Source organism: Hyaena hyaena, unplaced genomic scaffold, assembly GCF_003009895.1.
Source record: "Hyaena hyaena isolate Hyena2069 unplaced genomic scaffold, ASM300989v1 scaffold_394, whole genome shotgun sequence".
In the NCBI taxonomy this organism is placed as follows: domain Eukaryota; kingdom Metazoa; phylum Chordata; class Mammalia; order Carnivora; family Hyaenidae; genus Hyaena; species Hyaena hyaena.
In genome coordinates, this window is record NW_024081026.1 from 914,014 (window position 1) to 927,618 (window position 13,605).

General features: G+C 34.7%; 1 protein-coding gene across 2 annotated transcripts in view; it reads right to left on the reverse strand.

Annotated features, from left to right (window-relative positions):
• Positions 1–13,605, reverse strand: part of CCDC122 (coiled-coil domain containing 122) — a 73,340-nt gene that overhangs the window by 19,440 nt on the left and 40,295 nt on the right. Inside the window, exon 8 of one of the 2 annotated variants that reach the window (XR_005531641.1) lies at positions 2,701–2,762. The exons of the other annotated variant lie outside the window; for it this stretch is intronic. The gene's annotated coding sequence lies outside the window, so the exon portion shown is untranslated. The remainder of the gene's footprint in view (positions 1–2,700; positions 2,763–13,605) is intronic. 2 annotated transcript variants of the gene reach the window in all.

Sequence of the window (13,605 nt, forward strand, 5' to 3'; positions counted from 1 at the left end):
TGAGGTCAAGGAGGTTGTTTCCTGCTTTGTCCTCTAGGGTTTTGGTGGTTTTCTGTCTCACATTCAGGTCCTTCATCCATTTTGAGTTTATTTGTGTCTATGGTGTGAGAAGATGATCTAGTTTCATTCTTCTGCATGTTGCTGTCCAGTTCTCCCAGTACCATCTGTTAAAGAGGCTGTCTTTTTTCCATTTGATGGTCTTCCCTGCTTTGTCAAAGATTAGTTGGCCATACATGTGTGGGTCCAATTCTGAGTTCTCTATTCTATTCCATTGGTCTACGTGTCTGTTTTTGTGCCAATACCATACTGTCTTGATGATTACAGCTTTGTAGTAGAGGCTAAAGTCCAGGATGGTGATGAATTTAGTTTTAAAATATACCACCAGGGGTGCCTGGTTGGCTCAGTTGGTTAAGTGGCCGACTCTTGATTTTCACTCAGATCATGATCTCATGGTTCATGGGATCAAGTCCCACACATCAGGCTCTGTGCTGACAGCATGGAGCCTGCTTGGGATTCTCTCTCTCCTGTTCTCTCTCTGCTCTTCCCTGCTTGCTCTCTCTCTCTCTCTCTCAAAATAAATAAATAAGCATTTAAAAATAACAATAAAATAATAAAATAAAATAAAACAACAAACCAAACTACTTCCCATGTATGTTTTGAGTTCAGCCTTATCTTTTAAAACTTGTATATTTAGCACTATACTACCATATTAAGAGAATAGCTATTTAAAATCCATAATTATTAAAAAGAAATGTTAAAATGTGTTTGATGTACTGAATTTATTTAATCCAATTTCCATCCCATCTTTTTCCATGCTCCTTATCCTGGACAACAGAACATACCAGAATAAAAATGGCGAAACTAAATTTAGTAGGTTCACCATGGATTTACTCTAATCTGTATCACTTAGATCAGTAATGCCAATCTTCCTTTTTCATAGCTTTATACACCCTTTCATTCTCCTCAAATGAGCTAACTCCACATTGTCACCCTCAGTTATCCTTCCTGCATCTAACTAAGAACTCCTTCCATTTCCCTTCTCTATTTAAAATTTAATTTTCCTGGGGCACCTGGATGGCTACATGGGTTAAGCATCTAACTCTTGATTTCAGCTTGACTATGAGTCATGATCTCATAGTTTGTGAGATCGAGCCCCATGTGGGGGTCTGCACTGACAGCATGGAGCCTGTTTGGGATTCTCTCCCTTTCTCTCTGTCTCTCTCTTAAAATAAAAAAGAAAATTTTTAAAAATAAAATTTTTATTCTCCTTATTTGACTTTTTTCAGTTAGCATAATACTCTCTAGCTTCATCTACATCACTGCAAATGACATTCACTCATGTAGAACTTGAGAAACAAAACAAACAAGCAAAGGAATAAAAAGAGTGAGAGAGGCAAACAAAGAAAAAGACTCTTAGTTATAGAGAACAAACTGATAGTTAACAAAAGGGGATGGGTGGGTAAATGGGAGAAATAGGTGATGGGGGTTAAGGAGTGCACTCGTGATGAGTGCACTCGTGGTGTTTATGGGATTGTTGATTCACTATATTGTACACCTGAAGATAACATTACACTGTATGTTAACTATGACTAGAATTACAATTTTAAAAAAAGAAGTTTCCTTTTCCTTCAGTTATTCTCTTTTTTCCCCCCATTCTTTATCAAATGTGATTTTTTTCCTCAAGGCTACACCCTTCCTCTCTTCCTCTCTTACTATCTTGTATTTGCAATGTTGCCCTTTTCAAGAGCTCTACAAATATGATCAGATTTCCCAGACCCTAGAAAATCCTCTTTCTAACCCTTTGGCTACCTTATAAATTGTTTTATTTCTGGCTTTTCATTTAGTATCTTGTTTCTCAAAAATGCAATCAACATAAGTTATCTTCATTCATCTGATTTTTTTGTTTTGATGCATGGCATCCCTCCAGTCCTCACACCTAAGGCCACAAATCCCAGTCCTGTGGAGTGAGCTTATGCTTAGATTCTAGGTTAAATCTAATCATAAGGAAGAAACTCTCACTCTTTAGATTCCCAGTTTCAAATCTCCATCTCAAGTGCTCCAACCTGGAACTAGATTCTGCCTATATCACTACTACTAGAACTTACTAAAGCCAACCACTTATCAGCTTCAATTTCTGCCTTTTGCTGATCCCTGTAACACTCTTTTCTCCTCCTTTCATGTTTGGACAAATACACATCAAAATGTTAACTTCACTATTGATAACGCTTATTGGGAAATGTGTAGATGTTTGGGCAAATAGCTTTATTAAGTGGAACTCTTTCCTATTATAGCAGCCTAGAATGTACCCTGTCTGCACTTGGTTTGCAGGCTAGCTTACAGGAAAAAGTCAGGGGCTAAGCCTTCTTCCAAATTAATTAAAAATAAGTTACTCATCTACTGGGATGAGATAAGCTAAAAATGTTCCTCCCATAATTTTCCATTCCTGGAGAGTAGATTGGATATTCTCTTCCCTTTATGGAGTTAATAGTCACCAGCAATAAATGTTCCTCACCATCGATCTTCTGCCTCCCTGCTGGGGCTTCTCCTGGACTCCTGCTCTGCCCCAGAAAGCTTGTCTAATCTTAGCCACCATGTCAGCCCTGCTGTTGGCCAAATACACTTACTCCTTAACCCTACATAACATGATTTCTGCCTCAGAAATCAACCATAGGATCTTAATTACTCAATCTGGTAATTCACCTTTTTCAGTCCTTATCTTCTCTGACTTCTCAGCTCTAAAAGTTTGATTACTTCCCATTTGACTGTAGAAAAAGAGGCAAAGATCATGGAGTCAGGCATTATGCTTTTGTACACTAGGTGTTTTATAAAATTGCCATTGTTTCTAATCAGAAGAGAATTCTCTTCATAACCAAGTCCATCTATTGTAGACTTTTCTAAAAATCAACATTCATGTGAAAATGATTTTCAACTGACATAATAGAGAGACAGGACTTTTGGAGTAAAAACAGATCAAAGGTTGGGTTCAAATCCCAATTCTGACACTTATTAGTTATTTATCTAATTTCTCATTCCTTTGGTAATTTTATTCATAAACTAAGAAATTTATGAAATAATTAGTACTAATTTTATTCAGAGCAGTTAATATATGCTAAATACTTAATTTTAATCTCTAAAGAGTTTATATACATTATCTTATTTAACTCTACAAGTCCATGAAGTAAATCCTATTATTATTCCCACCCTACAGATTTAAAATTGAGACTTAATGAATGTAAGATATTTGCCCAAAGTTATACCACCAGTGATAGTTTGGAACTAATCTAGTAAAACATGTATTAGAACTCAGGCTTATGGTACTTCAAAGTTAAAGCTCTTAACAATTGAGTTTTTCTTTTTTCCCTATACTTAAGTGTATACAAACACCTCCTGCAGTCGCTTGCACATTTGATAGTTACCTATTATCAGTCTCCTTCTCATCATCATTATGATTATCTCCATTACTATTTAAAAAAGATTGCATTCTAACTTGACCAGCAGTCTTTGTGTAGTCTTTTATCAATTTGGTGTGTTATCACGTTTCTGCTAAAAGGGGTCAACTCTTTTCTTGTGAAAACCTTACAGTGTTATTCATACACTGGACAAAAATGTGGGCATGTTCCATTATAAGTTAAGTACAGGCAGACACATGAAAAGATGCTCAATATTACTCATCATCAGAGAAATACAAATCAAAACCATATTGAGATACCACCTCACACCGGTCCAAGAGACTAAAATTAACAACTCAGAAAACAACAGATGTTAGTGAGGATGTGGAGAAACAGGAACCCTCTTGTACTGTTGGTGGCAATGCAAACTGGTGCAGCCACTCTGGAAAAGAGTATGGAGGTTCCTCAAAAAATTAAAAATAGAACTACCCTACCACCGAGCAATAGCACTAGTAGGAATTTATCCAAAGGATACAGGAGTGCTGATTCATAGGAGCACATACACCCTAATGTTTATGGCAGAGTTTTCAACAATAGCCAAATTAAGGAAAGAGCCCAAATGTCCATCAACTGATGAATGGATAAAGAAGATGTGGTTTATATATACAATGGAATACTGCTTGGCAATGAGAAAGAATGAAATCTGGCCATTTGTAACAACGTGGACAGAACTGGAGGGTATTATGCTAAGTGAAATAAGTCAGTCAGAGAAAGACAGATACCATATGTTTTCACTCATGTGTGGAACTTGAGAAACAACAGAAGACTATGGGGAAAGGGAAGGGAAAAATAGTTTCAAACAGAGAGAGAAGCAAACCCATAAGAGACTCTTAAATGCAGAGAATAAACTGAGGATTGATGGGGGGAGAGGTGGGAGAGAAGGGAAAATGGGTGATGGGCATTGAGGAGGGCATTTGTTGGGATGAGCACTGGGTGTCATACGTAAGTGATGAATCATGGGAATCTACCCCTGAAACCAAAAGCACACTGTATACACTATATGCTAGCTAACTTGATACTAAATTATATTAAAAATAAATAAATACATAAATGCATAAAATACATACATATGAAATAAAAAATAATAAAATAAAATTAATTAAAATTAAAAAAAATAAATGCAGGGAAAATTTCCTATTAGACAAAATATAGAAGCAATAAAGAAACACATTGATAACTTTACATAAAATTAAAAAACTTTTGCATGGAAAAAATAAGTACAATAAACAAAGTAAAAAGACAAAAGACAAACTGAAATAAATATCTGCTACTTGAATCACAAATAAAACTTTATTCTGGCATCAAGACAGACACACTGACTAATGAAATAAAATACAGAGCCCAGAAACAAACCTTCACATATATGGTCAGTAATTTTTGACAAGTGAGTGAAGATCATTCAATGGGGAGAGGAGAGTCTTTTCAACAAATAGGGCTGGAAAGCGGATATTCTCATGCAAAAGAATGAAGTTGGACTATTACTTTACATCAAATATAAAAATTGACTCAAAATGGATTAAGGACCTAAATGTAAGAACCAAAACAATAAAACTCTTAGAAAAATAGATAGAGGAAAAGCTTCATGATATTGGATTTGGCAAGGATTTCATGGATATGATATCAAAAGCATAGGCAAAATGAGAAAATAGATAAATTGGATTTCATCAAAATTAAAAATTTCTGCACATCAAAGGACAGAATGAAAAGTCAACCCATGAAGTGTGAGTAAATATTTTTGAATTACATAACTGATAAGGGATTCATAATCTAGAATATATAAAGAACTCCTACAACTCACCACCACCAACAAAAATAACTCAGTTAAAAAATGGACAGGGGTGCCCTTGTGGCTCAGTCAGCTGAGTGTCCAGTTTTGGCTCAGGTATGATCTCACAGTTCGTGAGTTTGAGCCCCACATCGAGCTGACGGCTCTCAGCACAGAGCCTGCTTCAGATCCTATCCCCCTCTCTCTCTGTCCCTCCCCTGCTCATGCTCTCTTAAGAATAAACATTAAAAACAATTTTTAAAAAAATGGACAAAGGACTTGAATAGACATTTCTCCAAAGAAGATATACAAATGGCCAATAAGCACATAAAAGATGCTCTATATCACTAAAGAGAAATGCAGGAAAAAACAAATGAAATACCACTTTATATTCATAAGGGTGGCTATTATTATAAAATAAGTGGTCAAAAAGATGTTGAGAAATTGAAAACTTGTACATTGCTGGTGGGGATATAAAATGGTGCAGCTTCTGTGGAAGACTTACGGTGGTTTTTCAAAAATTAAACATAGAATTACTGTATTATCCAGCAGTTCCACTCCTAGGTAAATACTCACAAAGAATTAAAAGCAGGGACTCAAACACAAATGTTCATAGCAGCATTACTCATAACAGCAAAAAGGTAGGAAAAACTCAAATGTCCATGGAGGGGTGGAGGGATAAACAAAATGTGGTATATACATACAATGGAATATTATTCAGCTTAAAAAGGAAGGAAATCCTGACACATGCTACAACATGGATAAACATGACACTATGCTAAGTGAAATAAGCCTGACACAAAAGGACAAATGTTACACAATTCCACTTATAAGAAGTACCTGGGGAAGTCAAACTCATGGAGACATAACATAGGTAGTTTCCAGGAATTAGAGGGAGGAGGAATAGAAAGCTACTGTTTAATCAGTAGAGTTTCAGTTTGAGAAAATGAGAAAGTTCTGGATATGGGTAAGAGTGAAAGCTGCTGGTAACAGCACAGCAGTGTGAATGTACTCAATGCTACTGAACTGTACACATAAAAAAATGGTTAAAATGGAAAGTGTTATGTTATATATATTTTACTACAGTAAACAATAACAACAAAGGATTATTATTGCTTATATAAAAGGTCTCAAAAATTGAGAAGAGCTATCAACTCTAATTTTTTAAAAGGGTAAATATTTTAAAAAGGATTCACAGAAGAAGAAATGCTTATGGCCTTTATACATATGAAAGATGCTCAAATTGAATTATTAGAGAAATGTGAATTAAAATGTATTTATATAAAAGTTCACTCTCCTATCAGGTGGGTAAACATCCAAAAGCTTGACAATGTACTCTGATGGCAAAACTTTGGAGAAGGAAGCAGTCTCATACATTGTTGTTAATAGGGATACAAAATGGTTCAACACCATGGAGAAAAATTTTATGATATCAAGCAAAATTGTACGTGTAAATATACTATTTATGTTGTACAATATATTGTATGTATAAAGTATATATAAAATTCAACTTAGCAATTCTACTTCTAGAAATCTATTCCAAAGACATACTGGCTAAAATAGAAAATTACATTTTCACAGGAGGCATTCATTATAGTACTATTTATTATAGCAAAAGATTAGAAACAATTCAAATGTTCATTAAGGTTGAATAAGTTATAGGGAGCAGGGGAGGGTAAAAAAAAAAAAAAAAGAACTGAGGGGCACCTGGATGGCTGTTTGTTAAGCGTCCCATTGTGGTTCAGGCCATGATCTCACTGTCCATGAGTTCAAGCCCCATGTCGGGCTCTGTGCTGACAGCTCACAGCCTGGAGATGCTTTGGATTCTATGTCTCCCTCTCTCTCCCCTTCCCCTACTCGCATTCTGCCTCTCTCTCTCAAAAATAAATAAAACATTAAAAAAAAAAATAAGCTATGGGCATCCATTAGAGGAAAGGTATGTAGCTATAAAAAAAAGACATTAGACTCTACATAAAAAGTTAATCTGAAGTTATCTTATTATTAAAACTAACATCATGATTGTTATTTTGAAAATAAATATTCATATTAATACCATTCAGCAACTAAGATTTTCAGCATTAGAGGGGAAAAAATACACCTATGAAATTGAAGTAAAAACTACATGTAAGCTTTGAATTGAAAATACAGTATAAACTCATATTTTTTGTCCCAAAATACTGATAAAACTCCACCCACTGAAAAACCCTAGGAACAATGAAGCCTAAGTTGCCCTTGTAAACTTAGTTTGTATTATTAGAAAACTAGCCTCAAAGATAGGATCAAATAGGTTTCTACAAGCAGCTGACGAGACTATATCTTAATTATCAAATCCTGGTCTGCACCTCCCATAGGACAATATCCAGGCAGAATATAATCAGAGATGTGACTAGAATGTTGAAGGGACTTGCACTTATAGAAGTTATTACAAAAGAACTGGGAATATTTAGCCCAGAGAAACAGTCTTTGGGCTGGACATGGGCTAAATATTCCTAGCTTTTTGAAACACAACTCACTGTCATTTTTTAAAAAATGGAATTAGGATATATTGTTCATAATGTTTTATAATCTACATTGTCTCTTAATTCAATGAATTCAGACTCTTGGTAATATGCATATTAATAAACTCTTTTTTCCATTATTTAATTTAGGTATTTTTGGACTTTCATTTTTTATTCCCTCTTCTCCAGTGCCTACCATTTTAAATAGTGCTACATTTTAATTCAGATTCAAAGAGTGCTTACAATTTCAAGGACTTGGGAGAATATCGAACTTATTTGCCTGAATCATGATGTATTAGCAATTACAATAGTTAATATCACAGAATACACATTTTCTCTTTGGTACATGGAATATTAAACCATGTTACTATGGTTGCTTATCAGCTACTTGGAGCTTTTCCATTCCTCTATGTAGATTATTTTTCAAATAACCCTGGTTAAAGCAGCTATAATTGTACTAAACTGTATCTGAAAATTAAAGCATCTGGGAAACATCCTAGTGAAAGCTCAAAACTCCCTTTGTATGAGAAAATTAGCACTCTCTAAGGCCTAATAAGCATGGTTAAGGATACCTCTGACGCCAAAACTCTGAAAAGTACTCAAAACCCCTGTGCCATCAGCTAATGGAATATTGTAATTTAAGGGAAAAAAGTAAAGAATATTTGAAAGTGATTAAAAGAGAAGCTATTTTCAGTGGTGTAAAGAATAATATAATAGACACAGAAAGCTGGTTTCCTGAAAGCGATTTTGCTACAAATGTAATTGGGAAAGATATAAAGTGTGTCATTGGGAAAATTACATTAAAATTATAGTTAAACTTCATAATTATGCATAACCCATATAGAAACAATAAAAACAAAGTGAAATTTCCCCAAATTACCCTAAATGTGCATTAAATTTATGATTAATATACAATATTAAGAGAAATATTCTAGTTTTCATTTTTAATACAGATTTTCTTTCTATTCCCATACAGTCTCATTTGTTGAGTTGTATTTTCATAAAGGTTATTACCAGCTTTCTTTTTTTAAAGGATAGAACATTTTACCTAATTTTTCAATATATAAAACTCTTATAAAGCATGGTTCAATCAAAGTATAATTGAAGAAGACAAAAGCATATTTCTTCTTGCTTGTTAAGCATGTTTACATTCATTAGAGCTAAACTAAAAGCATGATTTCATTTTCTAGAAAGGCATTTTTTAAATCAGTTTTAGTCTTTTTTTTAATTTAAATTCAAGTTAGTTAATATACAGTGTAGTCTTGGCTTCAGGAGTAGAACCCAGTGATTCAAAAAGTTTGTGTTCATAAATATTCACACTTTGATTTAAAATCATAAAAGTAGATTTCAGAATAGCCATGGAACAACTAATTCTCATGTTCTTTTACAGATGATAAATGAAATTATCTGTTATTTGGTATTATCCAAATAATTCCATGCCAGACTGTTCATAATAAAGCCCAATATTTAAAAGTCTAAAATTATTTTATCATTTTGTTTTTTTAGAGAGCCAGAGAACACCAGCAGGAAAGAGGAGCAGAGCTCCAGAGAGAGACAGAGAATTTTAAGCGGGCTCCACACTCAGAACAGAGCCCACACAGGGCTCAGTCCCATGCCCCTGGGATCATGATGGGAACCAAAATCAAGAGTCAAATGCTCAAATGACTGGGCCAACCAGGCGTTCCTTAACCTATTTTAAACAAGGATTTCTACATAGGTTTATAAGTAGTAAGCAAATATTTATGTTGATTCGGAAATTATAATATATGTTTCTAAATATTTCTAAGCTGTGGAATTATAGAGAAATTGAGGCCGAAGACTGAGTTGGAGTTAACTCCTGAATGTAGGAGCAAGAACTTAAAGCCAAAGAGAATAATATGTGAAAATACATGCTTACAGAAGAGTTAAAATTTTGTTCTGACTGGAATACAGGGTTGTGAGATTGAACAGGAAAAAAATGAGTGTGAACAAGCAGGTTGGGACAGATTTGTGTTTACTATTTAGTGATGAAATGGTTTTGTGCCCATGGAAAGTTTTTCTTTTTTCTTTCTTTTTAGAAGAGGCATTACATGCTCAGTTTTAGTCATAGAAAAGAACTCAAGCAATAGCATTAACAATAGTACTAGAGCTAAGAGAGACTGAAGATAGGGATGTTGGGAGATATTGATAACAAGAATAATGGTTGGTTATCTTTTTTTTTTTTAATGTTTTATTTATTTCTAGGAGAGAGAGAGAGACAGCGTGAGCAGGGGAGGGCCAGAGAGAGAGGGAGTCACAAACTCTGAAACAGCCTCCAGGCTCTGAGCTGGCAGTCAGCACAGAGCCCGACGCGGGGCTCGAACCCACGAATCGCGAGATCATGACCTAAGCGAAAGTCAGACGCTTAACTGACTAAGCCACCCAGGCGCTCCTCAAGTGTGGTTATCTTATTCACTAATTCATTCAACATACATCAGAGTACATTTTATGCACTCCAGGTATCTGCTACGTTGTGGAGATGCAAACAGGAATAAAGTAGAAAAAACTTTCAGAGTCTAATGAGTGGAAACAATCACAAGAACTTATAATGCTTTGCAGTTCACCTCAAATATCATATCTTCTTTTAAGCCTTCCCTGCCTCCATTTGGAATTAAGTGCTCCTTATTTTGTGTTTCCACAAAGTTGGGCTTACTGTTTATTTTACAGGGTGTTTTACACTGTATTTGAACCTATTATATATATGTCTTTCTTGCCAACTAAATTGATCTCCTGAAAAGAATCATGCCATATTTATTTTTGCAGTTTCATAACACAGAGAAGGTAGAACATGAATATTGTTTGTTTGCCATCAGTTCAGTGTTTTGAGCTTATAACCTGTATTAGTTTCTTTTTTTAGACTATGTCAGGAAAATGAAAGTCTATATTCAAGTTTTGCTCCTATTACTGGGCCCCATTTGCATAAGTGTGACATTTTGCAGTAGTTTTAAACTATTCATATATCAGCTAGAAGTTCTGAAGACCAGCAACATTAACTTTAAAAGCATTTTGAAGTTCAGAGCAAAAAAAGATTATATTTACCTTATCTTAGGATAAAATAATTTTCACAACAGCAATAGTTTTTGAGAATATTGATTTTATATTTTTAAATGTTGCTATGGTAAAAATATCACAAAGATATAAAATATTATTAGCAATAAATACTCTTAAAGTCATAAATTTTAAAAAACATGCTGGCAGGTGCTGTGACTTTCATATTTACAATGTTCTGTCTTGTAGCTCCATATGTCTGTAGTTTTCTGAGTTAATTACTCTTAATATGACACGGACTATTATTCCAGTGTTCTTTAGCTATAGGTAGCATAATGAGTTATTAGAAGGGAGAATTACTAATTAAGAAAAATGGGAAAGAATGGCTTGAGATAACCAGAATGATTATATAAAGATATAGGGTTTGTGGATGTACACACATGATTTATTCTTGTATCTGTCTTGTCATCTGGTTGGAATGAGAGCAATAAAGATGTTTTCCCTAAATAACACCCTTTTGGTCTGCTTGCATGAGTCTTTTAATACAACTGTAAAAAGTCATGTGACCTCAACACAGTTGGAAAAATATCCTATACTTTGAAATTAGAATGTCAGAATCAAGATTTATTTAATAAATTATTGAATGCAGCAACATAGTAGTTCCTAAGAACATTAACATCAAAAATGATAAATGCAACATAGTGATTGATTTACTGTATTTGAACGCTAATAGTGTACTTTTTTTAAAAAAAAGTTTTTAATGTTTTATTTATTTCTGAGAGAGAGACAGCATGATCATGGGAGGGTCAGCAAGAGAGAGACACACATAATCTGAAACAGGCTTCAGGCTCTGAGCTAGCTGTCAGCACAGAGCCCGACGCGGGGCTTGAACCCACAAACTGCAAGATCATGACCTGAGCCAAAGTCGGACGCTTAACTGACTGAGTGCCCCATAATAGTGTACTTTTATATTCACACTAAATATATGGAATAAAGTGTGTACCTTTTGGCTTGCTTTTTAAATTTAAAGTAAATAAATGATATCAAAAATATACTAAATGGGATAGTGATTACATTTCAAAGGTGTAAGTTTCTTCCTTTGTTGTTGTTGTTTTCTCTGCTGCCACTGCTGCTAATGCTAGGAGAGGGATTGATCTGGAATGAGCAGCAGGAGTAGAATAACTGTCATCTCTTGAAAATAGATTTCAGTGTGTGATTATTTTTGCAGGGGACTTACTTTGGGGTTCCCAGAAGCAGACTCTGAGCAAGTGATTTATTACTGAAGCCCTCAAAATTGGTAAGGGAAGTCGGATTAGTAATGAGAAAGAAGCCAAGCAAGGTGGCAGTATCAGGCAAAGTCTTTTTTGAGGGAAGCAAACTTCCCACAGGAAGTCTTAGTTGAGAGCTATTGGAGGCAAAAACATGCCTCAGGTGGGAGAAGGATGCTCAAAAAGGATAAAAAAAGATCTGAGAGGATCTGGGCAGAGCTCTGACCATGTCCACTACACAGTATTTCTGAGAAAGCTGATCTCTGTGAAGCATCTCAAAGTAGAAAAAAGATAGATTCTCTTGCATAAGCCAGTTATAAATGAAGAGATTGTTTTCAATGTTGAAGATTTAAGCCATGGATTAAACTTTGGAGTTACAACAAAAATGAGAACTGGAATGTGAAGATGACACAGCTATGTCTTTGCAGAGACTGAAAAAAGGTGAGCTCTCAATGAGGCCATGGCATTTTTAATGGAAAGAAATGTAAGAAAAATTAGAGAGTTACACTAGTTATTAGAAGACTGTGCAGGGGTAAATTAAATTGACAGACTGAGACTGAAAGGCTTAGAAGATAAACAACCGAAATTAGTGGAAGATTAGAAAAAGATTGGACCTTTCTGCAAGGTTAGTGCTTTTTACAAATCTGTATGAACCACAAATTAAAATGATATCAACATTATCTAACAGCCCAGCAAAGTTAATGTTAAGGATGAAAGTGTCCCCAAAGAGGTCTCACTCTAAAGAATGACAGACATTTAAGGATGGCTCTATACAGTTCTGTAGAAAAAGCGAATGAAGAGAAAACTATGTGATATTTTCAGCCAAGTAGATGTGCTGACATCTGGCGGGATCACTATGCATGAGTTAGTTAACATTAGTCCCTGAAGACAAAGCAACTCATGCAGATTGCAGGCTTGCTATTGATTAATTGATTGATTGATTGAATGACTTGTCATGGACACAAAGAAGCACTGTGGACTCAAGGAAACATAGTCTTGAGAACACCTTGATGAAGCTTCTTCAGTACAAGCACAGTGATTATATTTGTCTAGATACTATGTCAAATAATGTCGGAGGGGATGCTAACAAGTAATAGTAGATGAGGAGGATCATATGTCTTGAGTTAAACATTTTGGAGAAAAAAACGTTTGAAAATGTATCTTACATTGTTAGTGTATTATCACTGTCTCTAAATTACCTTGTGCTGTGTGGACTGAGCAATATTGGAAAACATCTGTTATTTATGTGTTTTATTCCAATTTTTCCATGATTGTTATACCAGGGAGCTTTTTTAGATAAGAAGCCCTTTAAAACTATTTACTACACAAACTCTGATTTTCCTTTTGGAATATATCAACTCATTAATTAAGAGATTTAAATTTCATTACTCCATGTCTCTCTTCACCAGATTATGTAAACAGCTCTGCCATTACCAAATCATATACTATTTTTATTTTTCTAAAGATTTAGATCTCAAAGCCATCATTTAAATGGAAAACTACAGAAAAGAAAAAGCAATTTAGAGCATCCCATTCTTATCTACGTATTGAATAAAGCTATCATGCTATTAGTATCTGTTTCAAATTATTTTCCCTGGTTTTGGTCATAGTTCGGCAAC